The 16,575-nt window shown below is 39.5% G+C and overlaps 1 long non-coding RNA gene across 1 annotated transcript; it reads right to left on the bottom strand.

The window, feature by feature from the left end:
• Positions 1–1,671: 1,671 nt before the first annotated feature.
• Positions 1,672–4,773, bottom strand: LOC148127194 (uncharacterized). Its single transcript, XR_015742055.1, has 3 exons — positions 4,596–4,773; positions 2,171–2,215; positions 1,672–1,815 (listed from the first exon to the last, which is right to left on the bottom strand). It is a non-coding gene; the product is annotated as an uncharacterized LOC148127194 (long non-coding RNA).
• Between the last annotated feature and the right edge of the window lie 11,802 nt (positions 4,774–16,575).

Here is a 16,575-nt window from a genome sequence, read left to right as displayed (position 1 = left end):
GTCACTTTACATGCCGAATGAATATGTGGGATTGAGGTTAGTGGAAATATTAGAATTTAAAACAACATTTCTTCTAATATATTAATGAAGATGATATTTTAGAGTTAGTTAGTTAGTTTACTTTGTTGTCATTGCACCTCGTACAACGAAATCAAACACCATCTTCAGTGCACATCATGACCATGACCATGAAAATAAACACAAACACACATCCTTCACACGTTGAACTGGAAACCCCCAACACCACACCAACACTGCACTATACAGCAAAATTCAAAAGAGCTACTGCCCTGGGATAGATGCTGTTTTTCATCCTATTTGTCCTTGTTTTTATTAGTCTGCCAGATGGTAATAGTTCAGAAAAAGGGTTCCCAGGATGAGATGGATCTTTGAGAATGTTTTGAACTTTCTTAAGGCAGTGGGAGTTATAAAGCTCTTCCAAAGAGGGGAGAGGGCAACCAATGATCTTCTGGGCAATGACATTAACCATCTGCAGTGCTTTCCTATCTGCCACTGTGCAATTGGCAAACCATACAGAGGTGCAGTATGTTAAAATGTTCTCTATGGTGCAGCAGTAGAAGGTCACCAGCAGTTTCTCATTCAGTTGTTTTCTGAGATTATTCAGGTAGTATAATCTCTGCTGGGCCCTTTTGACCAGGGCTGCAATGTGGGCACCCCAGGTCAGGCCCTCTTTTAAGGTAACACCCAAAAACTTAAAACTGGCCACTTGCTCCACTTGGTCTCCACTGATAAGCAAGGGCTGGATGTCTGATCTGTTCCTTCTATAATCCACTATAAGCTCCTTGGTCTTATTGGTGTTGAGGACCAAGTTGTTGTCTCCACACCATGAAAGCAACCAGTCCACCTCATCTGGGTAGGCAGGCTCATCCCCCCCTGGAGATAAGTCCCACCGCTGTTGTATCATCTGCAAATTTAGCAATAGTATGAGTCTGTGAAATTGTTTAAGAGTCTTAAAGTGTAGAAACTTATATTGTACTTACTATATTTCGTAAAACAAAAAAGGTGTTATTTCTGGTTACTGACACACTAATATCTTTTGGATACTCATACATGTGTTTCTTCTTATATTCCCAAGTTCTATTGCAAAACTTTCAGAGTTCTTACTTAAAATTGAACACTTTGTTTCTTGGGGGAAGGCTAACTAGTGAGTGGTACAAAGGGCATCCGTTTTGGCTCTTAACATTTTGTCTCACCTCCAATTTTATCTTACAAAAACTGTTTGCAGACATTTTCATGCCACTCAGCCCTGTGATATAACACCATCACTAGCCATTCCCTCTGTGACTCTAAACCAAGATAGAAAGCCAAGACAGGTCTAAATCTGGTCTAATTTTTCTTTCCTTCAACAGTTTACCTCTTGAAATGCTTGATTTGCTTTTCCAGTAATTCTGTGAATCATTCACTTAATTATGTATGTATGTTATTGATGGGAGCATATATGTTCTCTTTAGCTAGTTAAGTGTGTGTTAATCCATTTGTAAATTAGATCAGTCCTGCTACATTAAATGGGCCTCTTCTTTTAAGCCAAAAAGGACTTTGGACTTCAAAGTCAAAGCATCTCCACATAGCACTTCTAAATATTGTGTACATAGTAACAAATTCCAAACATGGGATAGTAGGTCAAGACCACCCTCCCTGTATATGCTTACCTTCTTCTCCAGGTTTGTAAAAGGGTTTATCTAGTTCTATGAGGGTCCTTTCATGAGCATTCTTGACTAAAACTTTCTTTCGGTTTTCGAATGTTGTGCTTTTGTCATGCTGGATAAGAACGTGAACATGGGCTATTTCTTCTTCCTTTATAGAATAAAAATTGAGCGTGTTTTGGTAAAGATCTGAGAAAAGCAGTATTTTGCAGATGGCTTTATTCTGCTAAACTATCCTCTCTTCTCCAGGAATTGGGTCATTCTGACAACACTCTACTATATCTCTTCTTACATATATATCTACACACCATCATCTTCTCAAATCTGTACTGGTACCTCCGTTTATCCTTTTAAAAATATATATGTTTCCTTTCTTGATGTTGCCTTCTTTCTTATTCCAAAGACTTGAAAAAAAAATAGCCCTTTTTAACTCCTTATACCTCGCCTTAGTTTTTCCAGTGTCCAGGTCTCTCAGTCAGAGAATGGTTATTAGAAGACAAACTTACATAGTCAAAGCCAAAATCCTTGTTCCTGGGAACAAACTTTGGGACCTAGAGAAAGATTGAGATATACAAAGGAATGAACAGAAGTAAGATGGGGAGAAATGCTAAATTGGAACAAAATTTCTTGAAATCATTAGTTAAATTATACAGCTGTTTATAAGTTGGAGGGGGGGGTTGGACTTTTGCTTGGTATTTGGAATTGACATGTGTATTTTAATGTGGATTGTAGTGTAGCTGCCTCCCTGGCCATCATTTCTTTAAAGTTTGATCTCCAAATGAATAGAAAGGCAGCATCCTTCCTACAAGCTAGATCTCTCCCAACTCCCCCTGGATGTTCAATCTTTTTTCCATCAAAAAACATTACACTTGTCACTTTTGAAGGTTATCCTGTTGGAGTTGATGTGTTAAAAGTCTTGAACATTTTGAGTTGCAGTTTTATCCTTTAATTACCTTAGCTTAATATTATCTGCAAATAAGCATCATTTTTATTCTACCTTGTATTTATAAAATAATTGAATAGCACAGTGCCATCAGTACAGACTTGAAAAGAAGTCTACCATGTTTCTCATATAATAAGGCCAGGTCTTATTTTTTTGAGCCCCCCCAAAACAGCTAGGCTGTCTTTTCGGGGGTGACTTAATTCCCCCCCCCCTTGCATCCTCGGGTGCGCGGGTGATGACAGCTTGGATGTTGACCTTGGCGTTGGTGGGGCACTTCGTATTGGGAGACCTTCCACCACCGTTGCTTTCCCTTCTCCCCGTGCTGCTGTCATCCTGCCAGGGCTGCACCGGAGCCAGGCGGGTTGGGCAGAGCCAGGAAAGCGACCTGCAGGTGCGCGCCTGCCTGCCAAGCAAAAGAGCTGGGCTGACCCGAGCTTGGCTTCCAAGTCCCTCCAGCCTGACCCCAAAGGGTCCACTGGGAGAGGCTGCCCGAGGCAGTGATAGTACCCACCCGTCCGCGGACAGGGAGGTGAGGCAACTGCAGCGCTGCTTCCCTGGCTGGTGGGTCCGGCAGAGAGAGCCCGAAGCCACCCGTCCTTTCCACCCCTCACCCAGCCCATCCCCATCCCCACGCATCTCCAAACATGCTGGCAGATCCAAATGCTGCAGCGGCATGGGCATCGGGCAGTGGCACTCACTCGGCAGGGCTCAGCTCGGAGGAGGAAGCCTGGCCTCCCTGTCCATGGATGGGTGGGTGCTATCACTGCCTCTGGTGGACTCTCCCAGTGGCCCCTTTGGGGTTGGGCTGGAAGGACTTGGGAAGCCAAGCTCGGGTCGGCCCGGCTCTTTTGTTTGACAGGTGGGCACGCACCCGTGGCTTGTTTTCCCAGCTCTGCCCAGCCCGCCCTGCTCCAGCAGGGCTTGGTGGGAAGAGCAGAGGGCCTGGCAGGGAGGTGCTCACTGCCTTGGCCAGAGCTCTGCCACTGGGCAGGAGGGCCTGCCTGTCAGTTGCACTGGGTGCCCCTGGAGAAGCTCTTCACACTCTGCCCGGCGCCAGGCAGGGATGGAGGCTGGGTGCTTCTCCCAGGGTGGGCCAATCCTGCACTGCAGCCCCAGGAGATTCACCTCCATACGTGGGGTTGGGCTGCCCTCTTGGGCAGGGGAGATTTTGTCGTACTGGTAGTAGGGCATTGTTTTTAAAAGAATGGGCTTTGCCTTTGAACGATGCCTGGGAATGCAGCAACAGGAGCGCCTGAAGCCAAGTGTCTCCGCTTGGTTCCAGTTGCAGGGAGGAGCCCTGGCTGGCTGTGCGTGGCTGCACCAAACACCACGTGGCTGCGCCAAACTGTGCGTGGCTGCACCAAATGCTGCATGGCTACGCCAAATGCCGCAGCATTGCTCCAAACCCCATGGCAGCATGGAGAGAAGGGAAAGCAATGGTGGTGGAAGATCTCCCAATACAAAGTGCCCCAACAACACCGAGGTCAACGCAGGCAGCACCATATCCAGGTGTGCAACAAAAGTACTTCCTAACAGCAAGCCCCTCGCCATTCCTCCCATTTTGCATGTTTTAATATAGGCCTTAATTTGGGGGAAGGGGCTTAATTTCATTTCATGCCTATAAAACATGCTGGGATTTCCTATTGGGGGAGGCCGTATTGTTGGAGAAACACGGTAGCTTTTTCATGACCTCTATCAGATGTTTTTCTGATATCAGAATTTACTATGTCTACAACATTCCCTTGTCTTTAGTCTCTATTTTAAAAAGATATAGCATTATAACATAAATTATCCTTGAAAACCCTATGGTTGTTACAATAATATTTTTTTTAAGAGATACTACTTGATAATCTTTTGTGGTTATTAAGATAACTATTTCTGGTTTCCTACATCTCTTCCTTTCCTCTTTTTTATACTGGTTTTCCAGTATTTTAAAAAATGAATAAGGTCACTCTTGTTACTGGGTTGTATATAACTCAAAAACGGACCTGGAAACTGGTGCACTCAAAGGTCCCTGGTATGTTTGCATCTTTGTCCAACAGAGTATGGTTCTGTAGCTTCATCTCCAATGTTACTGAGACATGGATAGACTTTGAGAAGGAATCTAGAAATATACAGAACTTTTCCATACTGGGATGATGAATGAATGCTGGGAAGATGATCAAATAGTGTCTGGAATAGAAAGAGAAGGATAAAATAGTCAATACTGTTCCCTAGTGGATAAGCTACAAAGACAAAAAAGAATTACTTTCTTTTTTAAAAATATAATTTATTAATTTTTACAATTAAAACCAACCAACAATACATACACAAATGAACAAAAGAAAGGGGAAGAAGAAAGAAAGAAAAGAAAAGAAAGAAAAAATTAGAAAAAAGAAAAGTTAAAAGCATTCTTATTTTTACAGTTTGCAAGATCTTTTTTCATAACCTTTGATTTATGTCATATACACATACCTGTTCTTTACATATATCACTATATCATTATTATAGATTAATACTTTTCTCTTATGCCTTATGATATATAATTTATCAACCCAATTATACCAGCCGTTCCAGCTATCATAATATAGTGAAGTATCTTTGTTTTTTAGCACCAAAGTCAGTTTATCCATTTCTGCACATTTTGAAATTTTTTCGATAATCATTTCATCTGATGGAGTTTGATGTTGTTTCCAATATTGAGCGAAGGCTAATCTGGCCGCTGTTAGGATATGTATTGTTATGCTTTTTTGGAAATTTCTTTATCAAAAATCCCTAACAGGAAGGACTCTGGTTTATATTCGCTCTGCTCTTTTGTAATTTCTTCCAACCAAGTTTTGATTTTCTTCCAGTAATTTTGGGTTTCTGTACATGACCACCACATATGAAAAAAGGTTCCTTCTTTTTTCCTACATTTCCAGCAATATTACTTTCTAAGGCAAAGATATTGAGCCAGAGGTTTACAGACCACATCAATATAAGCCTGAGACTGCAATAGGCTTACATACAATGTTTTATATTGTTGGGTGTTCCCCAACTTGGTGGATTGGCTCCCATTACTGGCATCCATTCAGCAACTGACTAGGTTAATAAAAATGAGGGAATTGTAGACAATGACTGTTACATAAGATGTTTGTTACCTGCTTCCTAAGCAGAAATGAAATCTCTTGTAGGCTCCTGTAAGGTGGAATACTTAGTTATATAAGAACCAATGCCAACTTTTAAAATAGGGACTGATCTCATAGAATGATAGGATTGGAAGGGATCTTGGAGGTCTTCTAATCTAGCTCTCAGCTTAAACAGGAGACCTTATACCATTCTAGAACAGTGGTTATCCAATGTCTTCTTGAAAACTTCTAGACCCACAACTACAGGGGGTAAGCCATTCCAATGAATAATTATTCTCATTGTCAGGAAATTTAGCTCCAGGTTGGATCTCTTTTTAATGAGCTTACATCCATTACTTGAAAAATAAGTTGAACCCCTTTTATCTTTGACAGCCATTCAAGTACTGAAAGATACCTATCATGACAGATTAAGGGGAGATTCAACCTAGAAATTGGGATAAATTTTCTGACAGTGAGAGCAATCAACCAATGGAATAGCTTGCCTTCAGAATTTGTAGGAACTTCATCATTGGAAGCTTTCAGGAAGACACTGCACTGCCATCTGTCAGAAATACTAGACTTAATAACTGCCTCGATCTCATCTTCTGCAATAGTTTGAATTCAATTTATGGAATACAAATTAAAGAACCCTTTTCCAACAGTGACCACAGCACGATTGACTTTTGTCTCAACATATGTCCACACAAAAATCATCACAATGACAGAATCCCCAATTATAACCTCAAAAAAGGCAAATATGATCTTATAAACAACAACCTCTCATCCCTTGATTGGCAATTTTTATTCTCTGAATGCAATACTGTAGAAAACCATTACAACATATTTTTACTTGAAGTCAAAAGAGTCATCAAACTATATGTACCAATAACAACTCCCAAAACCAGAAAAAAAAATTACCCATAACAATAAGGAAGCTTCAATCCAAAAAGAAATCACTTTGGCGGAAAAACAAATCTGGTCAGATTGCCAATTTCAAAAGTTGATACAAAAATTTATGCCACCGGATAAAGACTGAATGCACCAATTATCACATTAAACAAGAGGAAAACCTTCTAAGCACCAATTCCACCTGTGCTTTCTACAATTTTGTAAACAACAAACTAAAAGACTCAAGGTCCATCCCACCCCTGAAAGGACCTAATGGTAAAGACTGCAATGGTGACACCATTAAAGCCAACCTCTTTAACACTTTCTTTGGCTCAGTATTTGTAAACAGCAATGGATCATGCCCAGTATTTCCTAGTCGAACCACAGACAACTACAAATGATCTAATACATATCGATTTTACAGAAGACAGTGTTGAAAAAGCACTACACAATCTAAAACCATCTCTATCTATTGGACCGGATGGAATATGTGCATACTTCTTAAAAAAGCTATCCAGTGCCACAGCCGAACCTCTAAGCATAATCTTTGAAAAATCTTTCAAGACCAGCTCCTTGCCAAAACTATGGTCTCAAGCCACGGTCATCCCCATCTTCAAAATGGGAGACCCCAGCCTAGTTGAAAATTACAGACCAACCTCTTTATGCTGCATCACCTGTAAAGTCATGGAATCAATTATTAACCAATCCATTATCCTCCACTTAGAGACAAAGAACTTACTCTCTAATAAACAATTTGGTTTCAGAAAAAAACTAGCCTGTAATCTGCAACTTTTACACTGCAGAAACATATGGACTACACAACTCGATCAGGGCAAAGCAATAGACGCAATCTACATAGACTTCTGTAAAGCCTTTGAGTGATACATGACAAACTACTCCTAAAACTAAAATCTTATGGTATCTCTAGACACCTGCATAACTGGATAGAAGCATTCCTGTCAAACAGACAACAAATGGTCAAAATTGGGAGCATCCTATCAAATTCTGTACCTGTCAACAGTGGTGTTCCCTAAGGCAGTGTTCTAGGACCAACTCTTTTCATACTCTACATAAATGACATCTGTGATCATATCAAGAGCAACTGCGTTCTTTTTGCTGATGATGTAAAGCTATTCAACACCACAGACAATACTGCTACCCTTCAAGAAGACCTTCACTATGTATCAGAATGGTCAAACAAATGGCAACTTCAAATCTCAACAAATAAATGCTTTGTCCTACATGTTGGCAAAAAAAATTAGAAAATAAAATACAAGCTGAATAGTCAAGGCCTTGTTGATGATCCAAACTCTGTCAAGAACCTTGGAATTCTCATCTCTAATCTAAGTGCTAGAGCCCACTGTAACTACATAGCTAAAAAGGCATTAAGACTTGTTAACCTAATCCTACGTAGCTTTTTCTCTGGTAATATCACACTACTAACGAGAGCATACAAAACATTTGCTAGACCAATACTTGAATACAGCGTATCAGTCTGGAACCCACATTACGCATCTCCTATTAACACAATTGAGAAAGTCCAGAAATATTTCACAAGAAGAGTTCTCCACTCCTCTATTTGTTGCAGAATACCTTATGCCACCAGACTTGAAATTCTAGACCTAGAAAACCTAGAACTATGCCGCCTTCGGTCCGATCTAAGTATAGTATATAAAATTATACATTGCAATGTCCTTCCTGTCAATGAATACTTCAGCTTCAACCATAACAATACAAGAGCACACAATAGATACAAACTCAAGGTAAACCACACCAAACTTGATTGCAGGAAATACGACTTCAGTAACAGAGTGGTAAATGTCTGGAACCTAATTCTGTGGTTTCTTCCCCAAACCCTAAAAACTTTAACCTTAGACTGTCCACTATTGACCTCACCCCTTTCCTAAGAGGTCTATAGGGGGCGTGCATAAGTGCACCAAGGTGCCTACAGTCCCTGTCCTATTGTTTCTTTTTTATTTTTATTTCTTTTATTTTTCTTATATGTATCCATTTCATGTATCCATAACTATGTTTATACTTATACCTGTTGTCTTATAATTGCTTGAAAAAATAAACAAACAAACAAATAAATAAAATGGTATAGGGCAGTGATAGCTAGCTTTTTCTACATTGCATGCCAAAAGTGCATGCACGCATGCCATGCTCGTGTTCTTGCATCCATGATGCAATGTGCACATGACTCCTCCCGCTCCCCTGTGCAAGCAAGTGCGACCCCCTGTGTGCACACCATGTGCCTCTGTGCATATGCGCATGCCTCCCCCGCACCGCATGCCTCTACGCATGTGCCCACAACTCCCTTGCATGGCACATGCCTGTGTGCATGGCGCACACATCTCCTCCATACATGCATGACAGATACCCAACAATCAGCTGGCTGGTGGGGGCGTGCACGCATGCACAGTGAGGCTCTTCCAGGTGACCTCTCACATGCCGGCAGAAGTGGCTCAGCATGCCACTTCCAGCATGCATGCCATAGATTTGCCATCATAGATGTAGGGTCTCCTGCTTGGGTGAGGGGGTTGGACTACAAGGTCCCTTCCAACAATGACTTACAAGGTCTCTTCCAACTCCATTAATCTGTTAATCTGTTAATGTCACATGCAGTCTTTCTCTTCATTAGACTAGACTGGGTGTCAGCAACCTGCAGCTCTGGAGCCACATGTGGCTTTTTCATCCCTCTGGTGCAGCTCCCTGTCACCCTGTCATGGCAGAGGAATTAAAGAGCTGTCACCCTATCATGGTGATGGTGATGGTGATCCCCCTTAGGGTGGGAGCAAAGTGCCCCTGTACTTTCCTTTGTGCAGCAACAGGATTCTACCTTCATCATGATACATTTGCTGTTGTCACCAGCAAAAAGGGTTGGGAGAGAAAAGTGGGGGTGGATTGTGGGGGTGGATCTTGCAGAATGGCAGGGTGTTCTGACCCAAACCTGGTTCCAAGAGAGCAAACACAAGACAAAGACAGCAAGACAAAGACCTTTTTATGTTTCAGCTAAGAATCCTGTTTTCTTCACAGATAAAAGGCTGCTTCCAACTAATTAGCTCCAACAAGAAAGAGCCTTGCCAAGTTTTTTCAAGTCTGTCAAAAAACAACAGATAAGAAATAGTTTACAAAAGTCTTCAAATACCAACTGTAATATCCACGAGGCTGAGTTCACAACATCTTTGCCTTCTGCAAAGTGCATTCGTTCATTGCTGGCTTTTATCTTCTTGAAGGAGGGGCAGCCTTACTCCTGAGTCACCCATGCTGTTGTAACTGCTCTTTCCTCTGAGCAATCCTGCATGCATGCACACTTGGCACAGGCTCCTCGAGAACATCCTCATCACTGCTACCAGCCCCCACAATCTCTGAAGGCAGCAGCCCACTCCCTAATGGTCCTGGGAGTCCTCGCTCTTCTCAGCCATCTGCAACTGCTGCCGGCTAACCACAACACAGGGGCAGATCTTCCCCAAGCCTAGCTTTCCTCCTCTCTTGTTGATGGGGCCAAGAGAAAGAAGGCAGTGGTGTGGGGAAGTGCTCCCCTTCTCCAGCTGAGCGCTGAGCACGAAAGCCCAGCCAGAGAGGGGGGCTGGCCTGGCAGAAGTTTCCCCATTGGTAAGTCAGATGGTGGAAAGGCCTGGTCCAGCTCTCGCAGCAGGAGACTGTTCAGCACCTCTAGATGCAAGCTGCCACCTTTTAAAAAAGTTTTATTGGCTTTTTATTTTTAGATATACATCAATATCAATACATGAACAGTGTGGCCTCCATGTATAATTCATTTTGATACAAACAGCACTAACAACAACAATAATAATAGTTGTTACATTAAACAAACTTATATAATCCTAGTATTGATATATATGATTTTTAGAGTGGTTATTCAATACATCAATATTCTATTTTAATACCAATATCCTATTATTTAAACATACCTAATAATGCCATCTTTCAACCTCCAATCTTTCCCTCTAACTATTGCTTTATATAAAGGTGTGTATTCTTATTTCTACCTCTATTCTAATTTTTAATCAGGCCATCACTATATTAGAAAAAAGAAAAAATAATTATTTTCTATCCATCATTTCTTGTCCATTTTAATACTTCAATTCTTATTCATTTTTTGGCTTGCCTCCCATACTCCTCTCCTGGATCTTTGTCTCTATCAGCATCTGTATCTTCACTATTCACTCTGAATATTTATCCCATTTCTATTCATATAAGCTGCTAGGTATCTAGAGTGTCCACCCAAACTCCTATCACCCTTTCAACAGTATCTTCCAGGTTATCCAATTCCAATCTCTGAAAGTACTTTTCCCTTAATTTATTTCATCAGTCATTATTATCTTTATCTTCTCCTCATTTCTTGCTTTGTTTGCTGGTTTGTCTGTTCTATTCTTTCTGCTGTCTCTTCTCTTTCCTGGACACTTTGATCTTCATTTATTATCAGTTGTAGCATATTTTCTATTTTCCCATTTATGCCTTGCATTAGGTTCTAATGCTTTGAAACATCAATGCCATTTCTCTTGAAAACTCACTCATTTTCTCCAGATGGAGCATCTTGTCTTATTTTAATAAGTCCCGCTCTTACTCAAGTCAAAAAACAATATATTCAAATCCAATGTTGCTCCTCAGAAAGTTCAATAATCATAGTTCTTTACTTCTCAGAATTATTAATTAGTTCCATTTAAGTAGTCCAGACAGTGAGCTGCCACCTTTGAAATGTGCCACACTTTTTAGGAATCCAGGCAGTGATGGCTGGGGTCATGGGGGGTAGTGGAGGTGTCAGGGCTCCTCCCCCCTCCTCAGCAAGCTACGCCTAGAGGAGCACAGAGAGTTGTGAGCCAAGCATTGGAGAGTCAGAAGGCATGCTCTGTACATCACCCCAACATGCATTTCCAGAGTGCGCTCCTCTGCCTCAAAGTGGGATTGGGTAGTGGGAAGGGAGCAGGGAGCAGGAGAAAAAGTAGGTGGCTTCTAGGGGGAGAATCCTGGCTGGCTTTCCTTTTGGCATGGGGTGCGTGGAAGACTCAATAAAAATCCAATTTCCCTCAGAATGGGGGGCTATGTCGTGGTGACATGATGCATCTCCACAGGGGTCCTTAGGCTTGTGCTCAATTTGACCTGCTAGAAGGTTCCAAGGGATCTAAGTTACCCTGGATGGGTGATGAAAATAGAGGGGACAGTCCATCGATCACAAGAAGATCACAAACTCCTTGTTTGATTTGAAGGAAGCACTCAAGCCAGCAGGGAGAAAAAGACAGACATTACATGCCTGACCAAAACTGTGACAGCCAACCAATGAAGCAAGCATAGAAACTGAGCAACAGTGTGATCGATCTGGGTGTGATTTTTCTAACCCCTGTTGAGGAATCTGTCTCCCTAAAGTGAGCTGGAGTGAAAGAGGGACTGAAAGAAGTGGAGGTGGAATTGTTTGTTTTCCACACACCCCAAGAATAGTGGTGATCAAGCTTGAGAGTTATTTATAAAACTGGAAATAGAGGAAAGAGAAAGAAGTTTAAAAGCTAAGAGAGTCAGACTGGGGATTCTAACTACATTATAAACTCTATTGAAAACTTTTGGGAATATGAATTTTGACTCCTGGGACTTTTGAAATGCTTTGGATCAGATAATATCATTTAAACTAATGTGAGAGAGAAAGGAGAGAGATAGAACAACAGTGACATCTACAGATGGAAGTTGTGAAAGTTGTGAGAACATGACCTTGAAAGTGTGTTGAATATAAGCTTGTTTGTTACAAATAATACCTGCTCCAGCAAACTGCTTATATGAGACAGCAGAGACAGAGAGTGAAACACTGTAACTTTTTAAACAGTGTAGCTCTTTGGATTTATATGAAAACTAAACAGATAAACAGAAGCTGGGAAATAGCAAAGAATTTTTTGTTCTCCTGCCTTTTTGATCTTCCCTGCTGGAGACTTATGAGTCTATGTGGTTGAACTTGGGGCTTCATGCAGGGATGGGATTCCACTGGTATAACTACCGGATCTGTCTATTAGCATTGCACGCGCATGCGCGAGTCGTGTGAGTTGTACAAGTGCAATTTACAACCTGCTGAGCTGCCCAGACAGCTGCCCAGTGCTGCGTGCAAGTGCAGTTGGAAAAGACCTTTTTCCTGCTTTTTCAACTGCAGCTGTATCGCGCAAAGCAGCTACAGTTGAAAAAGCAGGAAATAAAAGTCAGGTAAGAGCCCAGGTGGGGGGGGGGGTTGGCCACAACAGCAGCAGACATAGAACCGGTTCTATGTCTGGTGCTCTTCAGAACTACCGGTTCTACAGAGGTGGACAGAACTGGTAGAAACCTACCTCTGGCTTTGTGGGCCTAAGTAGATTACAAATTTATCAAGAGAAGACAAGGTTAGTGTTTAAAGAACTTGAAAACTAACAAGCAATCTTTTTGTTGGATTACAATAATAGAAAATGTGGAAATATTTTGAGACTGAGAAAAAGAAGCAGATAGCAGCTTGAGAAAATGTTAGATCAATACTGGAATTATCATTGATTATCTTTTTTAAATTTCTTGAAGGTTTTAAGAATATTCAAAATAACTAGTACTTCAAATTTAAGTAAACTAGGGAAAAAGAATGCATTGACACCATCAGCAGCAGCAGTATCTAGTCCAGTAAGCCAAAATCTTTGGATAGCAAAAGCTAGAATAAAAAATCTTGAGGAAATGAAGGAAAAAATGGAAAGGATGGATGATAAAATGGAGGATATTCAACAAATAATAACTAAAAATTGATCCAGAAAATAGAAGAGAAATCAGAACAGAGAAAAGAGTGAAAGAGACTTATGTAGGCAGATTAAAATCTGGATCTAATTACTTTGGAGATGGATAAATCTGAATACTTCTTGAAGTTCCAGAATTTTGAAGAAGAGAAAGGGGAAAACTTTGCACAGATAATGGCAGAATTATTGGCAGAGGCTCAGGGGATGCTCTCTGGGATGGATGAAATATTTAGAGTATATACAAAATATGCATCAAGAAATAAACTTCCCAGGGCCAGTTGCAAGGCTTCGGCGACAGCAGGAATCCGCTTCTCTGCAGATCCCTGCTGCACTCGCCGCTGAGGTACCCCCGATCCAACTGGATTTGGGGGTTGTCACTACCCCAAAGGGGTAGCGGAAGACAGAGGAGATCCGGGCAGGGGTCTGGGGATATCACACCCCCTTTCCCCAGCTGGCTAGACTCCTTTTTCCTGAGGTGGTGGAGCGGCTGTCAGAAATGGCAGCCACAAAGGAATCTTCAACTGGATAAGACTGTGCAGGAGGAAGAGCCAGAAGGAGAAGTTTTCTTGGCTGAACCGGGACATTAAGTTACTTTTAAAATACCCTGGAAACCTGACTTTTGGATTGATACGTTTGTTTCCAAAAGAAGTTGTTACAGCAGCGAAAGTGCCTTACAGAGAAAGCAAATGAGCACAGAAAAAACTGCTTTTTAAAGGTAAAAATAAGCTCTTTGTTACAAGTGGGAAGGAGAGGACTAAAAATAAATTTTTAAAAATTTGTTGGAGGAGATGCCTTGAAGATTATAAGACCATCAATTAACTGTAATACGGCTTTTAAAATATATTTGGGATTTTGCCCCTGGAGGAAAAATTGTAAAGAGAAGAAGAGGAAATAATTTTTGTTTGTTTGGATTGTTTTATATCTTTGACATTTGGAAATTACTTTAACATTGAAAACATCTGGGTTGTTTTTAAAAATCTACAATGGCACCATCTGTGGATGAACTAAAAATGGAATATGAAAAATTAAAAGAAAGAGAACAAAATGGCAAGGATTCTTTGGGAGCTGTCTTCCACTTTTTAGAAATGGCAGTTTCTACGTACCAGCAAATACTTGAGGAAGAAGGAGAAGGAGAAGAAGAAGAAGAAAAGGAAGAAGCCATCTTTAATGGACTAAAAAGTTCGATTAAGAAAGAAAATGGGAAGAGAGGAAGGAAAAATGAGAATTTAAGATTCAATAAAACAACCAAGAAAAAGAAAAATAGGGTGAAAAAAAAGGTACAATGTTAGAAAGCAATTGAAAAGAGAATTACAACAGAGAGGGAAGTTAAAAGGGGGAGGTTAGGAGAGGGGGTGCAAAAGACCAGACTGGAGAAGAAAGGGAGGGAAAAGGGGGAAAAAAGCCAGTCTGGAACAAGATGCCAAAAAGCAGATTTTTTTTAGAGATAAAGGATAAAGGATAGTGTATAATTAAAGAAAGATCCTGCAAGAGTACATAAGATAGTATTGTAGTATTTGCATTTGAAATAGTCTATTGGAATATTTAATACAATATTAAAATATTAAAATGTTTAATAATGATAGATCTCAATATTTAATAAAATATTAAGGAGAATGTGTAAAATGATCAATGTTTAGTTATAGTTTAATTCGTTATTGTTTTAATGTTATTATAAACTTAGTATTTCATTTTCTTATTCTAAAATAATGTACTAATTAGAATTAGAACTAGAATGGAAATTATATACTTAACTATATTAAAAGTTTATTATTCTTTTATTTTAAGATGTAATATGTAGAATGTACTACGCAGAATCAGGATGGAAATTATGTATTATTCTAAGTTTTACTTTAGGGGAAAGATAGAAAGGCGTCATGCTTTAAAAGTGATTACAGGGGAAATTCTTTGCTAAAGAGAAGAGATAAATAGATGATTGGAAAAGAATGGACAAAAGATACAAGCATAATGATTTTGAAATAAGATGAAATAAATAAAATATAATTAAGAGAGTGAAAAGAAGGGAAAAGATATATAGAAAATATAAAATGGTTAATAAGATATGTATGGTATATAAGGTGAGCATGAATTTGATTTAGGTCTGTAAAAAAAGATGTAACCCGGGGCTAAGCCACTTTTCAAAAGAAGTCTTATGTTTTATATTTTGTGTTTTGGTTAGCTATGTTTAATTGTGAATTAATAAAACCTTGGAGGAATAAAACTAAAGGGAGAGAAATTTGGAAAAGACATGTATAAATGACAATTAAGGAGGTTTTATCTTTTTATGTCTTGTTTTATGTTTTGTATTTTGTTTGCTTATGACTGATTGGGAATTAATAAAACCTTGATAGAAAGAAATATAATTGAATAAAAGTGAAGGGAGAAACAATGAGAAATTTGGAAAAGATATATATGTGTTTAAATGGAAATGTGATAATGTGGAACTATGTCTTAAAAAATAATGCTTTATTTGCCTTGTTAAAATCTATAAGTAATTTTTAGAAAGGAGGTTTTATATTTTTATGTTTTATGTTTTGTTTGTCTTCAAAAATCAATAAAACTTGTTCTTAAAAAAAAAAGAAATAAACTTCCCAGAGAGGCACATGTGAGATTTTCCAAGAAGGCAATAAGAACAGAAATAGTTTAAAGATGATCCACTGAAATAGAAAGGGAGAGAAATAGTAGTTTTGAAACAGATCCCAAAAGAGTAAGAGAAATGAGAAAATATTACCAATTTTTGACAAGACAGCTATTTAAACATGAAGTAAATTTCAGATGGCTGAGGGAATGCTGGTGACTTGGATAGAACAAGGATATAGACTGGATATTATAGAGAAAGCAGAGCAATTCTATGATGAGCAATTTGGAACATATGAGGAAAAAAGAAAGCAAGAGAAAATAGATGATTAAAAAACAAGAGAAAGCACCAGGAGGAGGAAATCCACAACAAAAAGATGAAGCAGAACTAAAAAAAGGAGCAGAGTGAGAAAGGTGCAAAGGTAAAAGATCAGAGAGAAAAAAGAGTGACTAGAACAACAAGACCTATTTACAAGTAAAACTAAGAAAGAAAAAATATAATTATTGTCAATTAACATAAATGGACTGAGTTCTCCTATGAAAAGGAAAAGGACTTTTAACAAATTAGGAAAAGTAAAACTAGATATAATTTGTCTGCAAGAGGTCCTCATTTAAAAAGCAACATAATAAACTATTAGAATATCCTAAAATTGGGAAATTATACTCTTCACTAG

Source organism: Pseudonaja textilis, chromosome 2, assembly GCF_049901715.1.
Source record: "Pseudonaja textilis isolate UNSWEBS1 chromosome 2, rPseTex1.2, whole genome shotgun sequence".
Classification (NCBI taxonomy): domain Eukaryota; kingdom Metazoa; phylum Chordata; class Lepidosauria; order Squamata; family Elapidae; genus Pseudonaja; species Pseudonaja textilis.
This window is presented reverse-complemented; position numbering and strand designations above follow the sequence as displayed.